Source organism: Aedes albopictus, chromosome 3 (genome assembly GCF_035046485.1).
Source record: "Aedes albopictus strain Foshan chromosome 3, AalbF5, whole genome shotgun sequence".
NCBI classification, from domain to species: domain Eukaryota; kingdom Metazoa; phylum Arthropoda; class Insecta; order Diptera; family Culicidae; genus Aedes; species Aedes albopictus.
Window position 1 is genome coordinate 105338010 of NC_085138.1, and position 13320 is coordinate 105351329.

The 13320-nt window shown below is 42.7% G+C and overlaps 1 protein-coding gene across 1 annotated transcript in view; it reads left to right on the forward strand.

Moving 5' to 3' along the window:
• LOC109400874 (transcription factor SPT20 homolog) overlaps positions 1 to 13320 on the forward strand; it is an 84959-nt gene that overhangs the window by 32032 nt on the left and 39607 nt on the right. The gene's annotated exons all lie outside the window — the stretch shown is intronic.

A 13320-nucleotide genomic window follows, 5' to 3' on the forward strand; every position in this document is an offset into this window, starting at 1 on the left:
TCTAGTCATATTTAGGTCAATCATTTCACAATGCCGATTATAAGTGTACATCATTTGATTTAACGGTCCATATTTTGCATAATCAGCATGATGACGTTCCGCTGTAAACAAATTTCTCTCGCGTAGATACCGGCTGGGAGCATAAAAATTTAATTTGGACAATAATTCAGGTGAATCAGTACGCTGTGAGACAATATCAGTAACAAACGATACCATCGTAGTCACGTCGTTCTTTCAATGTCTGAATGTTGATCAGCAAACAACGAGCTTCGTATGAAGGCAGAGGAAATACTGTCCATCCTAACTTACGTAGTGCGTACAATAGAAACTGCTTCTGAATTGACTCTATGCGTTCTTCATGTTTTTTCATGTAAGGAGACCAAACAACGCTGCAATACTCTAATATTGATCTCACATACGCAATGTATAATGTTTTTATAGTGTATGGATCCTGAAAGTTATAACCAAAACGTTTTATAAACGATAACATATTATATGCTCTATGGATAATTGTATTATAATGTTCTACAAACGTTAATTTTGTGTCTAAAATTATACCCAAATCTCTTATTTTTTCACATTTTTCAACAATTTGATTGCCTAGCCTTATTGAGACATCTGATGGACATCGATTTCTACTGTACGTTATATGAAACAAATGGACTTTGTGAAAAAATAAACACAGAATAAACATACTCATAAAAAAACATATTTTAACACAAAAACTTTAATTCCCAAAATACGTATTTTTGACCAGTGTATAATTTTGAAGGAAACTCGGATATTTTGTTGACAAAATGAAACATGAAGCAAACATTATTTGAAACAGGTTTTTCAATACCAATTTTGATGAGTTTTTTTTTAAATTTCTTTCGGTTAACTCTAAGTAAGAACAAAGAAATATAGCTTTGGAATAACTAAATTCTCAGTTTGATAATCAACTATACGTTTCATAGTTTTAAACAAGCGTCATTTTTTCTGCGTGAGCAAGTTTAAGGCAATGCGGCCGACGAAAATAACAAACCTGCTGATAATACCCAAAGTCACCCTGTCCAAAACGATGGATATTGCATGTGCTGTAATTTCCGTCCAGATGAACAATTCTTCCGTTACATGGAACTTGCAATACTTTTGACTTGACTTTTACACAAATGACGTATCTCTCTCTACACACGAAAACATGAAATCGATTACAGAAAATACCAAAACAGTACTACTACTACTGCTCTCTGACAAAATTGATAAAGTATACCGAGTAGTGAATGTTATTGAACGTGGAGAGCAAAAGTAGAATTAAATAATTATTATCATTAAAAAATGCCCTTTATGCTACTAATTCTGTTCAGTTAATCATGGGATTTATTCTGCCTATGTTGGTCCGACCTTAGGGATCATCTTTCTGGGCGCGCGCCAGTTTGATCCTGAAACTGCACCGAGCTCGCTCCGTATTCGACGAGCGAGCTTTTTTGGTGGTGTTATACTTTTTCCAACGACGCGCCTCCTGAAAGGGTAAACGTCACGCTAAAATTGGAAATTTTCAACCCTCCCTGCCTCCTCTAAACGTGACGATATACTTAATGGATGACCACTTATGTGATGGATTTCATTTCATTGCTTAAAACAAAATAAAATTTTGAATATAACTAAATTATATCTAAAGTTGTTATCAAATCTGCCTAGGATATAATTGTGATCGATTAAAACAAGAACTCTATCGACATCAAGTCTATTATGTGCCAACGAGCTCAATGTGACGTCATACTACCCCTCTTGTGTACGTCTGACAAACAAGGATTTGAATGACGGAGCTGGCAATACGTAGAACCAGTAAAGCTTTTATCACCGCTCTTCCCAAGAGCCGTGATGGCCTCATTGGCAGAGGCGCCAGATTTCTACCGATGGTAGGTGTCTTGGTTCAAATCCCGTTCGGATCCAACAATTTTATAACGTTCTGAAAACTATATTTTATGTTATTTACTTATTTCTAAAAATAGAATAACACACTTAAAAATATTTACCCAAAAAATGAGTATAAAAATTAGTTTTTACCCTAATTGGTGTCAAAGGAATTATAACACAATTTGTTATAATTTTGTTATATTCTATCATATTTCATGGAACAAATTTTGTAATATTTTTGTTATGATCATAACACAAGTTATTACATTTTTGTTCTTTTCAGTGTGAATTTTGTTAGAATTTTTGTTATTTTAACTACTAACGGTACATGTTTTATAACAACCCTTGTTATAAAAATTTATTGTAACAAAATGACACAGCTTGGTATAATTTTGTAATGTCCATCTAGTCGGGTTGGCTATCAAAATATTGGAAGCTTTCGCAGCTACCGTGAAGCCGGAAGAGTTGACCGTGTTTACATCCAACGATTTGGTCTTGTTGAGGTTGATGGTGAGACCTACCGCCGAGGAGCGATCGACAAGATCTTCGAGCTTTGGGACCCTGATCGATTTCATGCTACGGATGGCTGTTTCTATCTCCTGCAATTATGGAGCTTCGGTGTTAACACGGGTAATGCGTTGAACCCTTGGTGGATCATGCTGAGGTCACTTTGTGCACTGGTCGATGGGGAAAAAGCGATCCCCCAATCACCATGCAATTGTTGCCACAAAACTCTGCAAACAGCTCACCGTTCTCGCTCATTTCTTCGGCGTCCCATGACGTGCTCATAGTCCGAGTTATCAGACCCGACCTTCGCGTTGAAGTCGCCCACGAGGATCTTGATCATCTTTTGGAATCTTATCTACGACAGCATTCAGTTGTCTTTAAAAGTTCTTTTTCTCTTGCAATTCGGCAGCATCAGTTGGCGAGGGCGATGGAAGTGCGAGTGAAAAATCCGGGTTCAGAATCGCGCTACAATATTCGTTGGTCAGTCGGTTTTCTCGGTAGAGCCATGCAAGCGCGAGTGTGGAATGCGGAATTAGATTAGCTTGAGAATTTTCGAATGGCAGACAATTTTCAGGTAAGAGTGATGGGGGTGCGAGTGAAAAATCCGGGATCAGAATCGCGCTACAATATTCGTTGGTCAGTCGGTTTCCACGGTAGGGCGATGGAAGTGCGAGTGAAAAATCCGGGTTCAGAATCGCGCTACAATAATCGTAGATCAGTTGGTTTCCACGGTAGGGCGATGGAAACGCGAGCACGAAATCCGGGATCAGTGGTCATCGTGATCAAATAAATCATAATCGTGATGAAGACCGCGACGTGTATTTCCATATAACTAGTGGATCATATCACCTAACAAAGGTGGCTCCTAGATCCACACCTTACCCTACCCTACTAACCACCATTCCTTCCCGTGACAACTGTGGGGATGCTGTGGATTCCACGGTTTCTAGTAGCAACGGTTGTCGAACTAACATTCCTTCCCTTTCCTGATGACCTAAGGACGTGGCCAGCGCCGTTATTGACTCTAAATAGCTGAACTTTCGAATTGTGCACATTGAGAATGGTTAGCTAGTCCCAAGCTTTCACATTCATTGGCTCTCTGTGCAACTTCGATTGTTCTGGTCAATCACGGAGTAGCAACTACGATGTGTACGGTTATCTTTGCTTTGCTTGCTTTGCTTTGCTTTGCTTTGCTTTGCTTTGCTTGCAATTCGGCAGCATCAGTTGGCGCGTAACATTGGGTCATAATGAGGTTTCGAACCCGTGTTCTGAATCCGAATACAATTATCCTCTCATTGTCGTCGCGGTTGAAACCCGAAGTTTCCCCACACCCGACAATCGAATTTCCTCAAAATTCATACGTAAAACCTAACGTCGGACATAGTGCGCTGGACAGCGGATCTGGCTCTCTATTCAGCGCACTGTGCCCGACGTACGTCCGACAGACGGTTTAGGAGAAAAATCGATTTTCGCGTGTCGAAAATTCCGATTTTCAACTGCACTAACAATAAAAGGTTTTCACTTCATTAGCGCAGCGTAGGCAGGCGTGAGCGTTGAGCAGGAAACCAATTTCACGGTGGCGAGGAGGGTGTTTACCTCGTAGGCGAGAATATAGCAGAATTTGGCCCGACGCCAATCTGTGTTCTCCACAGTTCGGCTAACGAACTTCACTCAGTCCTAGGATCTCAAGCTTTATACGGCATGTGTCTTTGGCTAGTTGTGCCAGGTTACCCTGCTGTGCTAGGGTCAGTGCAAGTTTCAATTCTTGTCCGTTGTTTCGCGCTAGAAGTATTTGTCGTTGAATCAGTTCGTAATCATTCATTTTCGGTTTCTGTAACTGTTTTTGGGTTTCGAGAACAGTAGGTTGTTGACACACGGCTGTGCGCGTTTTTGCCGAGTCAGCAAATCTGTTTTGAGTGTGTAAATGGATTTCAGTATTGCAAAGAAGTTTAAGGGGAACGAGTGACTAGGAATTCAAAGGGGGGCCATGCTAAATTTCAGAGGGCTTTCATGGGAGTTTCATAGGGAGGGTCTCGAGGGTCTCACGTGCTTTACAGGGGGTTTCAGGAGACTTTTGTAGGCATTTCTGGAAGTTGCAGAGGATTTCCAGGGGGTTCTAGAGGCGATACAGAAGTGTTTACGGGAATTTCGGAAGATCAGGTGCGCTACATGGTGTACGCGAGGATTTCTAGAGGTTTTCGGAGCCATTTCATGAAGACTCAGATGATTTTTTAAGAAATTCCGGAGGCATTCCAGGGGTGTTTTTGAGGGTTTATGAGGGTCTCAGGTGCGTTACACGAAACCCGAGGGGGTTTCACGGGGGTCGCGGAGGTATCTCAGGAATCCTCAAAGCAGTTTTAAAGGCATTCACAATACGCGCGACATGAGACCAGACATAACACTTATAGTTCTTGCAATCGTCAAGATAGTAGTCGGCCATTGTCCTGTTGATGGGTGACATCGCGCCCGTACTCGGTCGACGAAAGGTATTTTTTTAAATCTTATCGATTGTAAGAACTATAAGTATTATGTCTCACCTCACGTCACGCGTTTCTTGAATGTCGTTACTCTTCTTATGTTTGCACAAATCACGAAAATTTGATAGTGCAATTTGAGAAGGTTCCGGAGACGTTACAGATTTACGGGGACTCAGGAGTGTCTCCAGGAACTTCAGAGGATTTTCGGTGGCATTTCAAAAAAAAAATCAGAGGATTTTCATAGATTCAGTGCATTTCCAGAAGATTTCAGGCTTTCAGACGGTCTCCAATCCGTCAGGGCCTAGTTATAACACCTGATCCTGGTTCCAGACACATGAAGAAAATCTCCGGTGGCTCACGGAATGTGACCAGCCCAGCTTGATCTTTTTTCTACTTTATTGGACTTTTTCACGTCCGCCACAGGTAGCTGTACCAAGGTTATCCGTGTCCCTGCCGGCCCTTCCGTAGCCGAACGGCTGCGGTGCTCACCTGCACCTCGCACTGTTGCCGCAGTGCCGTGACAATCTCTTCCGGTTCGGTGATCTCGTCTAGGTTCTTCGCCTTCAGAGTCGCTTCTGCTATAAGAAGAGCCCTCACCTCGACCCCTTCGCCAAGAACCTCTTCCGCCAGTGTTTTATAGACGGCGCCCTTACGCTTCTTGTCGCGCCCGAGCTCTAGGTGCATTTCACCAGTACGAGTACGTCTAGTATTGCGCACATCGACTCCCAGATCCACGAGCTTGACGTCGTTTCGCACCGTCCTCAATACGTCTGAGCACTGTTCGGTCTTGATTACAAGCGCGTCGCCTTGGTGTTCTAGTTCTAAGGTCACCCAAGCTATTTTGGAATGAAGAGTTTCAAGATCTACAGTGTCTCCACCAATGTTTTTTTTTACTGTTACCACACTTCCTCAGACATCAATCATTGAATTTTGCTTGAATGTTGAAAAAATTAACATCTGTTCGGCACATGCCCAATCAAGTAAGCCGCCCTCTGTTTAACAACATTGTTGGTATGAACATGCTCGTTAAATTTTATCGTTCGTGGTCGTCTCTAATCTATCGGTCATGTTAAACACTTGTTTATCAATTCGCGTGGACTGCGTTCCATTTCGCTTTCATAATCGATTGAGGTAGACACCTTTCTTACATATTTTATGTGCTGTTGTTTTCAGTCTCGTATTTATTTTTACGTGCGTCTTGTTTTTGGCCAGGAACGTCACAGCGGAAAAATCCCCAACTATATCGAAAATCGGTCTTGGCCGGTTGTTGTTGTTCACTCACGCACGCATCAGGTTTTTTGCGACTAAAACACTAAAATAAGGCCCACACATTCGCTAAAAATTGCGCCTAGTTAGGATGCCAAACAACTGGCCCCCAGTCAACTGCCGACGACCGGTTTAGCTGATTATACAATTTTCCAATGCATGCATTCTTGCTAAGGCGACGACGACGACGCCACCGCATCGCACCGCTGTTACTTACTATTAGGTACCAAGCTGCGATGAAAAGCCAAGAAGTTGTAGATTGTCTGAAAAACGAGCTTATCGATGGGTGCGAAACGGGTTGAACGCCGACTGCAGCTGGGGTATAGCTGACAAGCGATCGTTGTTTTGGTATACAATTTTGAGCGATAATAAACATACCTACCAAACATCTGAACTTTCTCACTCGACCGAGAGCCCGACGAGGAAGCGTTACACTTCATAGGAGAAAATGCCGAATGCGTGAGGCTTATGGCATGCTGATTATCAGAACATTGCGTGCCTTATGAGTTCGTTCAGGTCGTCAGTATCAAATATTTGGGTCTATTCCTGAAGACGTATATGGTTTATGAGCATAATGACACAGCCAGTGTTGCGAAACTCATACTCACGAGTAAAAAATACTCACTCACCTTACTCATTTGCGAGTAATGCTCACGCAGTGAGTCACTCGCGTATGAGTATACTCACGCGTGAGTAATGACATCATTACTCACGCGTGAGTTACTCATTTTACTCATGGTGAGTTTAGTGAGTAAGTTATTTTTGTTGGTTTGAAATAATGTTTTCGTTTGCTCTGTACTGCAATGGTGATTATTTATATACAAGGCACAGTTTTCGAGGAAAGGTGGATCTGCTCGAGAGCTTTGGCACCATAGGCTATTAAAAACTCTTATTGTTTACCTACGCATGCAAAGTAATATCATCAATTAGGAAATCTCTATATTTCACCACACTTTGTCAATGGTATAACTTTTTTCGCATACGTCGGGTCACTTTAGATGTTTGGCATATATTTACCTACCTTCAAATTAAAAATGGTAGGGTCAATTACAGCATCTCCTAGGTCCAAACATTTGAAACTTTTCTTTTCTGCATACATTTGATCGTTTTTTCCCATATGGCTAGTTACTATTACTGTGCAAAAAGATATAATGGACAAATAGTCGTTTCGCTTCAAAGTTACTTGAGTTGGCAAGTAAGGAAAAAAAGTTTTACACTGGTTACGCCTACCTTGTAAATCTAAAAGAGCTGTAGTTTTTTCTGCGCGGCAAAATAGTCCGTTCTATTATTCCGTAAGGAAAAATAATGTTTTTCCTCATACTAAACACTTGATCAGTTTGTAATTTAAAATTTACAAAAAATAGTAAATTTACTTGAGTACTCATCTTTCGAACATGAAACTTACACACTAAACGCATCCAGCAAAGCAAAAACCAGCAAAACGAATAGTTGATTTTTGTGCCCTATCAGCACAAATTGCTGGATGTTTCATAAAAAAGTGCTTAGATTTGATAGAATTGAAACAAAACTTTATTGGAACTTATGGGTGACAAAAGGAACAAATTGCCAGGGCCCGTAGCGTAGTGGCTACACGTTCACTTCATAAGTGGATGGTCATGGGTTCGATCCCAGCCTGGCACTTGCAATTTTTCGTCAATTGCTCTCCCCCCGAGAGCAGTTGGCACCTGACCCTCTTCGGAGCATATGCTCCAACGGACCCGGACACCTGGATATCGGCTAACGGCAACTCATAATGGACCCCCAATCGGACTGGAAAAGGAACAAGATCCACACATCAACATCCTCGTGCTCATCATTCTACCATGATAGTGTAGAAAGTGAAAGCAGCGCAACGGAATCCAGCTCGATCTAGTAGAATTATAATAGAATACATTTAGGAGCTGTACAAAGCGTAAGTACAGCTTCCAATTGGAATTGCTCACGCAGTGTCCTGGTGGACAAACGAGCTGTAAATTAGGTTAAGTGATTGAAGAATGAAAAAAAGGGAACAAATTCTGAAGGAATCCCATGAGCTTTTTCAAGTCTTAGTTTTTTTTTTCATATAAAGTTGGACCACCCTAATTATATGAGCCTCGGACCTAAAAAGAAAAAAAAACTGCCGAGCAAATTACTACCAGTAACATGGTCAGTAATCATACCCAGGTAACCAATAAGCAGCTAAAATGGCTATCATTCAGCACTATATGCGCCTTTGCAGCAGGTCTGCTGCTATCGAACTGTCAAATCCAAGGTCAAATCGGCTACCAATCGAGCACACCACACGATTCCATAAAATTACTTTTTTCTTAATTGCTATCTCAGCCAACCCCCTGAAGAAAGCGTTAGTTCTTGAAGCCGGTTCTAACGGACTCGTTTACGAAATTTCAGCCTGCCTTTCAATCTGCTACGTGCGGAAGCGAACTTTGTCGTACGAATTATCGTGCATTTGAGAAACGATCGTTTACACATTTGTTCAATGCGTTTAGTGTTCTTTATTAAATTTACAAGACGCACAAGCATGCAAATACATTTCGTCCATTTAAGGAGAAACTTCAGAGAATCCAAATATGGCTGCCACAATGGCCGGCTCGGACCCCTACTCACGTTTTCAAAAGCACCGATCTCAAAAATTCGTAAACAAATGCGTTCGATTTGGAAAAGCTGCCTCTTCTTTCAAGTGAGCAAAGCCAGGATAAACAAGTACGGCTTGGTTCGATGCTTCGTTCGTCAGATTTGTGCTTCTAAAGTTTGTATGCAAAAGTGCAATAGGATTTCTTGATGTTTCACCTTAAAACAACGCTGAACTCAATTATATGTGAATGTCACGCCTGCACTAACAGAAAAAAATCACTCAGCTTAATGCAACCGCCCATTCAAATCAGCACCACGTCCTGCACCAAATTTTTGGCTTCACGCCAGTTATATGTGGATGACAGCCATTTCAGGGGATTGATCTCTGTCTACAAGAGGTTTGAGTTCAAACAAAAGCCCTCACATTGAGCTGTTGGGCTCAAAGGGGACCTCTTCAGGACCGCCCTTAACGGAGCGCTTAGAACTACCAGTTAGATACAATTCACTAGAATAAAAAAAAAACAATAGAATTATTGACAAGCAACCTTGTCTACTGATTCAAAACATTCGCCCCAATAAAACATACCATTTTAATGTTTGATAGGATTCCAAGCCTTTAGATAAATTTTAGATTACCGTATGACTATGAGTAAAGCATACTCGTGAGTGAGTATCTGCACGTCAATACTCACGAGTGAGTGTGAGTTGTTCAGCGCTTACTCAAATGTGAGTAATACTCACGGTGAGTTTAAGGTGTACTGCTCATACTCACTCGTGAGTTTGACTAGTTGTGTGAGTACTCGCTCATTTCGCAACACTGGACACAGCTAAAAGTTGCTTCGGGTATGACAAAAACTCGATATTTAAATGGTTTTTGATAGGTGAAAGTTCACATTCTGTGTATTCGCGAGTGACTGAACCAGCAGTGATTCCAACCCGTTTCAACAGTGGAACGATATCATCTGTGCCAGTGATGAATTCATGTGAAATTTTCCATAGCCGGCCGTCACTTATTCCTCTATATAATGGTCAGTTCGGTATATCTTCAAGTCCCATTGTATTGCGATGCATGGATCCGCTGTGGCCAACGCGGTATCAGTGAATATCCCGGCGGCGGTCAACGCGATACTAGGGAATCTGTATGAAGCCTTCCATTATATCCAGCGCACCAGCAGGGCATGGGATTTAACCCAGTACCATCTCCAATTTGGGGCATAAGCGGTCAACTTTAACGCTCAAACTGTTCAGGACACGTTGTCCCGAAGGAAGTTCCCCAATTTTCGGGAAACCCCGCGGAGTGGCCGCTATTTTGGAGTAGTTATGATACTTCGACTGCGGCTATAGTGAAGCTGAAAATCTCATGCGACTTCAACGGAAAGCTGTCAATTGTTTCCTGCTTCACCCGATGAACGTTCCGGAAATAATTCGAACGCTAAGTACATTGTACGGTCAATTTGAAACCATCATTGGAACTCTACTGGCAGAAGTGCGAGCTGTGCCGGCCCTACGTTCCGAGAAGTTGGAAAACGTCATCAATTTCAGATTAGCAGTTCGAAAACTCTGTGCTCACTTGGTCGCCACCGGCCAAGAGATGCAATTGGCAAACCCTATGTTAGTCAACGCGTTGGTTGACAAACCCCTAGCCAACATAAAATTGGACTGGATGCTGTACACGCAACGAGTGGCCCGTGCTGATCTGAGAACTATCTCGGATTACATGAATGTTATCGTCAACGCAGCGAGTCGAGTGACGCCGGTGATGGACAAACCGAGGAAGCAGTCGTAAATGCCCACGCGTCGACTGAGCATGGCGGTAGAAGTCAAGAAGACTACAAACCAGCGTCAACAACACCGGATTTCATGGTCTGCAAAACAAGTGGACACAAACCGAATTGCTGGACACTCGTTGGAAGACCGCGCAGGAGTTACACCTTTGTAGAAGACGATCACGATCTTGATGGCTTAATCAAGCAGTTTTCTCGACGTAGAGCGTAGGTGTGTCTGTTGCGGTAGAATCGGCAGAAAATTTTTGAAGCGACAACGGTACGGACTCTTTCCGGTCGACACCTTCGAATTTCCCAAAAGCCGTCCGATGGCTGAGCGGCGTCTGAAATTTCTTAAACGTCGCCTATCCAAGTCACCGGAGCTCTACACCAAGATGAGGCAGCAGATAGCTGATTACCAAAAAAGGCTTCGAACATCGAACTTCGCAGCAAGAATTGGAAGAGTCGGACCCTAATCGCATCTGGTATTTGCCCTTGGCTATCGTTGTGAATCCCCGGAAAACAGAGAAGTTGCGAATCATCTGGGATGCAGCAGCCGTCGTACAAGGAGTTTATCTTAACTCGGCTCTACTGAGAGGTATCGGATTAGTTGGTGCCTCTTCAAGCGGTGCGCTGTCGCTACCGTCAGAAGGAAATTGCGATAAGCGCCGATATTGTGGAGATGTTCCATCAGGTGGAGGTAAGGCACGAGGATCGACAAGCTCAGAGGTTTCTGTGGCATGTCATACCGGAGGACCCAATACAAGTGTTTGTGATGGACGTGGTCATATTCGGTTCAACAAGCTCAACATGCTATACACGATTTGCCAAGAATATAAACGCAATGGAACATTCGATGGAACTCCCAGAATCAGCTACGCCAATCATAGAGATCCACTATGTCGACGACTATCTGGATAGCGTCGACAGCGTCGACGATGCGGTTCAGCTGGCATCGGATGTACGAACAGTGCACGCTCGAGGAGGCTTCCAGACACGAAATTAGATGTCAAACTCACCCGAAGTGTTGGAGCGCATCGGAGAGCAAAATTCTAATGAAGTAAAATGCTTTTTGATGGGCAAGAACGCATCCTGGAAATGGTCTGGCTACCCAGATTTGGAGAGATTTGGAGCGCCTGCTTGACGCAGCTGTTACTCCCACCAAACGAGAGGTGTTAAGACTGGTGATGAGCCAGTGTGACCCATTAGATCTTGTCGCATCCGTTGTCATCGAAGGGTTTTGGAGGTTTGGAGATCAAAGCTCAACTGGGCGAATTCCCGGCGAAATACAATGACAACGCTTTGGAGAGTGGCTCGCAACATGCGAAACCGCTCTTCTTCTAATGAGAGTGACGAATACTCCAACCGTTGGATATTCAGCTTCGCGAAAAAGGTCTGCCCAGACTCAGTCAGCACAACCGATTTCTTGGGAAACATCCCCAAGAGACGGTTCTCTGGACAGACCCTTCACTATGCTGGAACTTTCTATGGCTCTTCTTTCATGAAACAATTCCGCTCCGGGACGCGATATGATCAAGTTCAATCTTCTTAAGAATCTCCCAGATATCGCGAAAAGACGACTGGATCTGTTCAACTCATTCATGGAGAACAACATTGTTCCGCTAGAATGGAGACAGGTCAAAGTAATAGCTATTCAAAAGCCTAGTAAACCAGCGTCTGATCATAATTCATACCGCCCAACTGCTATGTTATCATGTTTAAGGAAATTGTTGGAAAAAATGATCCTATCGCGACTCGACCATTGGGTTGAATCGAATAGCTTGCTTTCAAATACACAGTTCGAGTTTCGCAAGGGCAAAGAAACAAACGAAAGAAACAAACGATTGGCGGGGATGAACCAGCCTCGGGCTGAAAATCCCCATAATAAAGAGCCAATAATAATAACAAACGATTGTCTAGCGTTGCTTTCAACAGATATTCAACTTGCCTTTGCGGAAAAGGAGCAACTGGCTTCAGTCTTCTTGGATATTAAGGGCGCCTTTGATTCAGTTTCCATAGGCATATTGTCAGAAAAACTGCACAATAGTGGACTTCCAGGAATCTTAAATAATTTCTTGTATAATTTGTTGTCAGAAAAACATATGAGCTTCAATCTCGGACAACTGACAACTTCCATAATTAGCTACATGGGTCTACCCCAAGGCTCATGTTTAAGTCCCTTGCTTTATAATTTTTACGTGAAAGTCATTGATAGTTGCATGGATGGACAATGCACGCTAAGACAACTTGCAGATGATGCTGTGGTTTCTCTAGAAGGCCCACATGCAGAAATGTTGCAAAGACCATTGCAAAATTCTCTAAATAATCTGTCAATCTGGGCAAGAGATTTAGGGATCGAGTTTGCTCCGCAAAAAACTCAATTGGTTGTGTTTTCTAGAAAGCGGAACCCAGCCCAACTGAAACTCAATCTTTTGGGAATAGAAATCGACCAGTCTTTGACATCGAAATACCTTGGGGTCTGGTTTGATTCAAAAGGCACTTGGAGTACCCAAATAAAGTATTTGGTGCAAAAATGTCAACAAAGGATGAATTTTCTACGCACAATTACCGGAACATGGTGGGGTGCTCACCCGGAAGACCTTATAAAACTTTACAAAACGACTATTCTCTCTGTTATTGAGTATGGCTCTTTCTGCTTTCACTCAGCAGCAAACTGCCACCTAATAAAGTTGGAACGAATCCAATTCCGTTGTTTGCGTATTGCTCTCGGCTGTATGCACTCAAGGGCATAGCCAGCTTTTCAGCCAGGGGGGGGCGAGCACCCTTACACTGAAAACCACTTTGCAGTAACAAGGAGTTCAAATACTTCATCATTA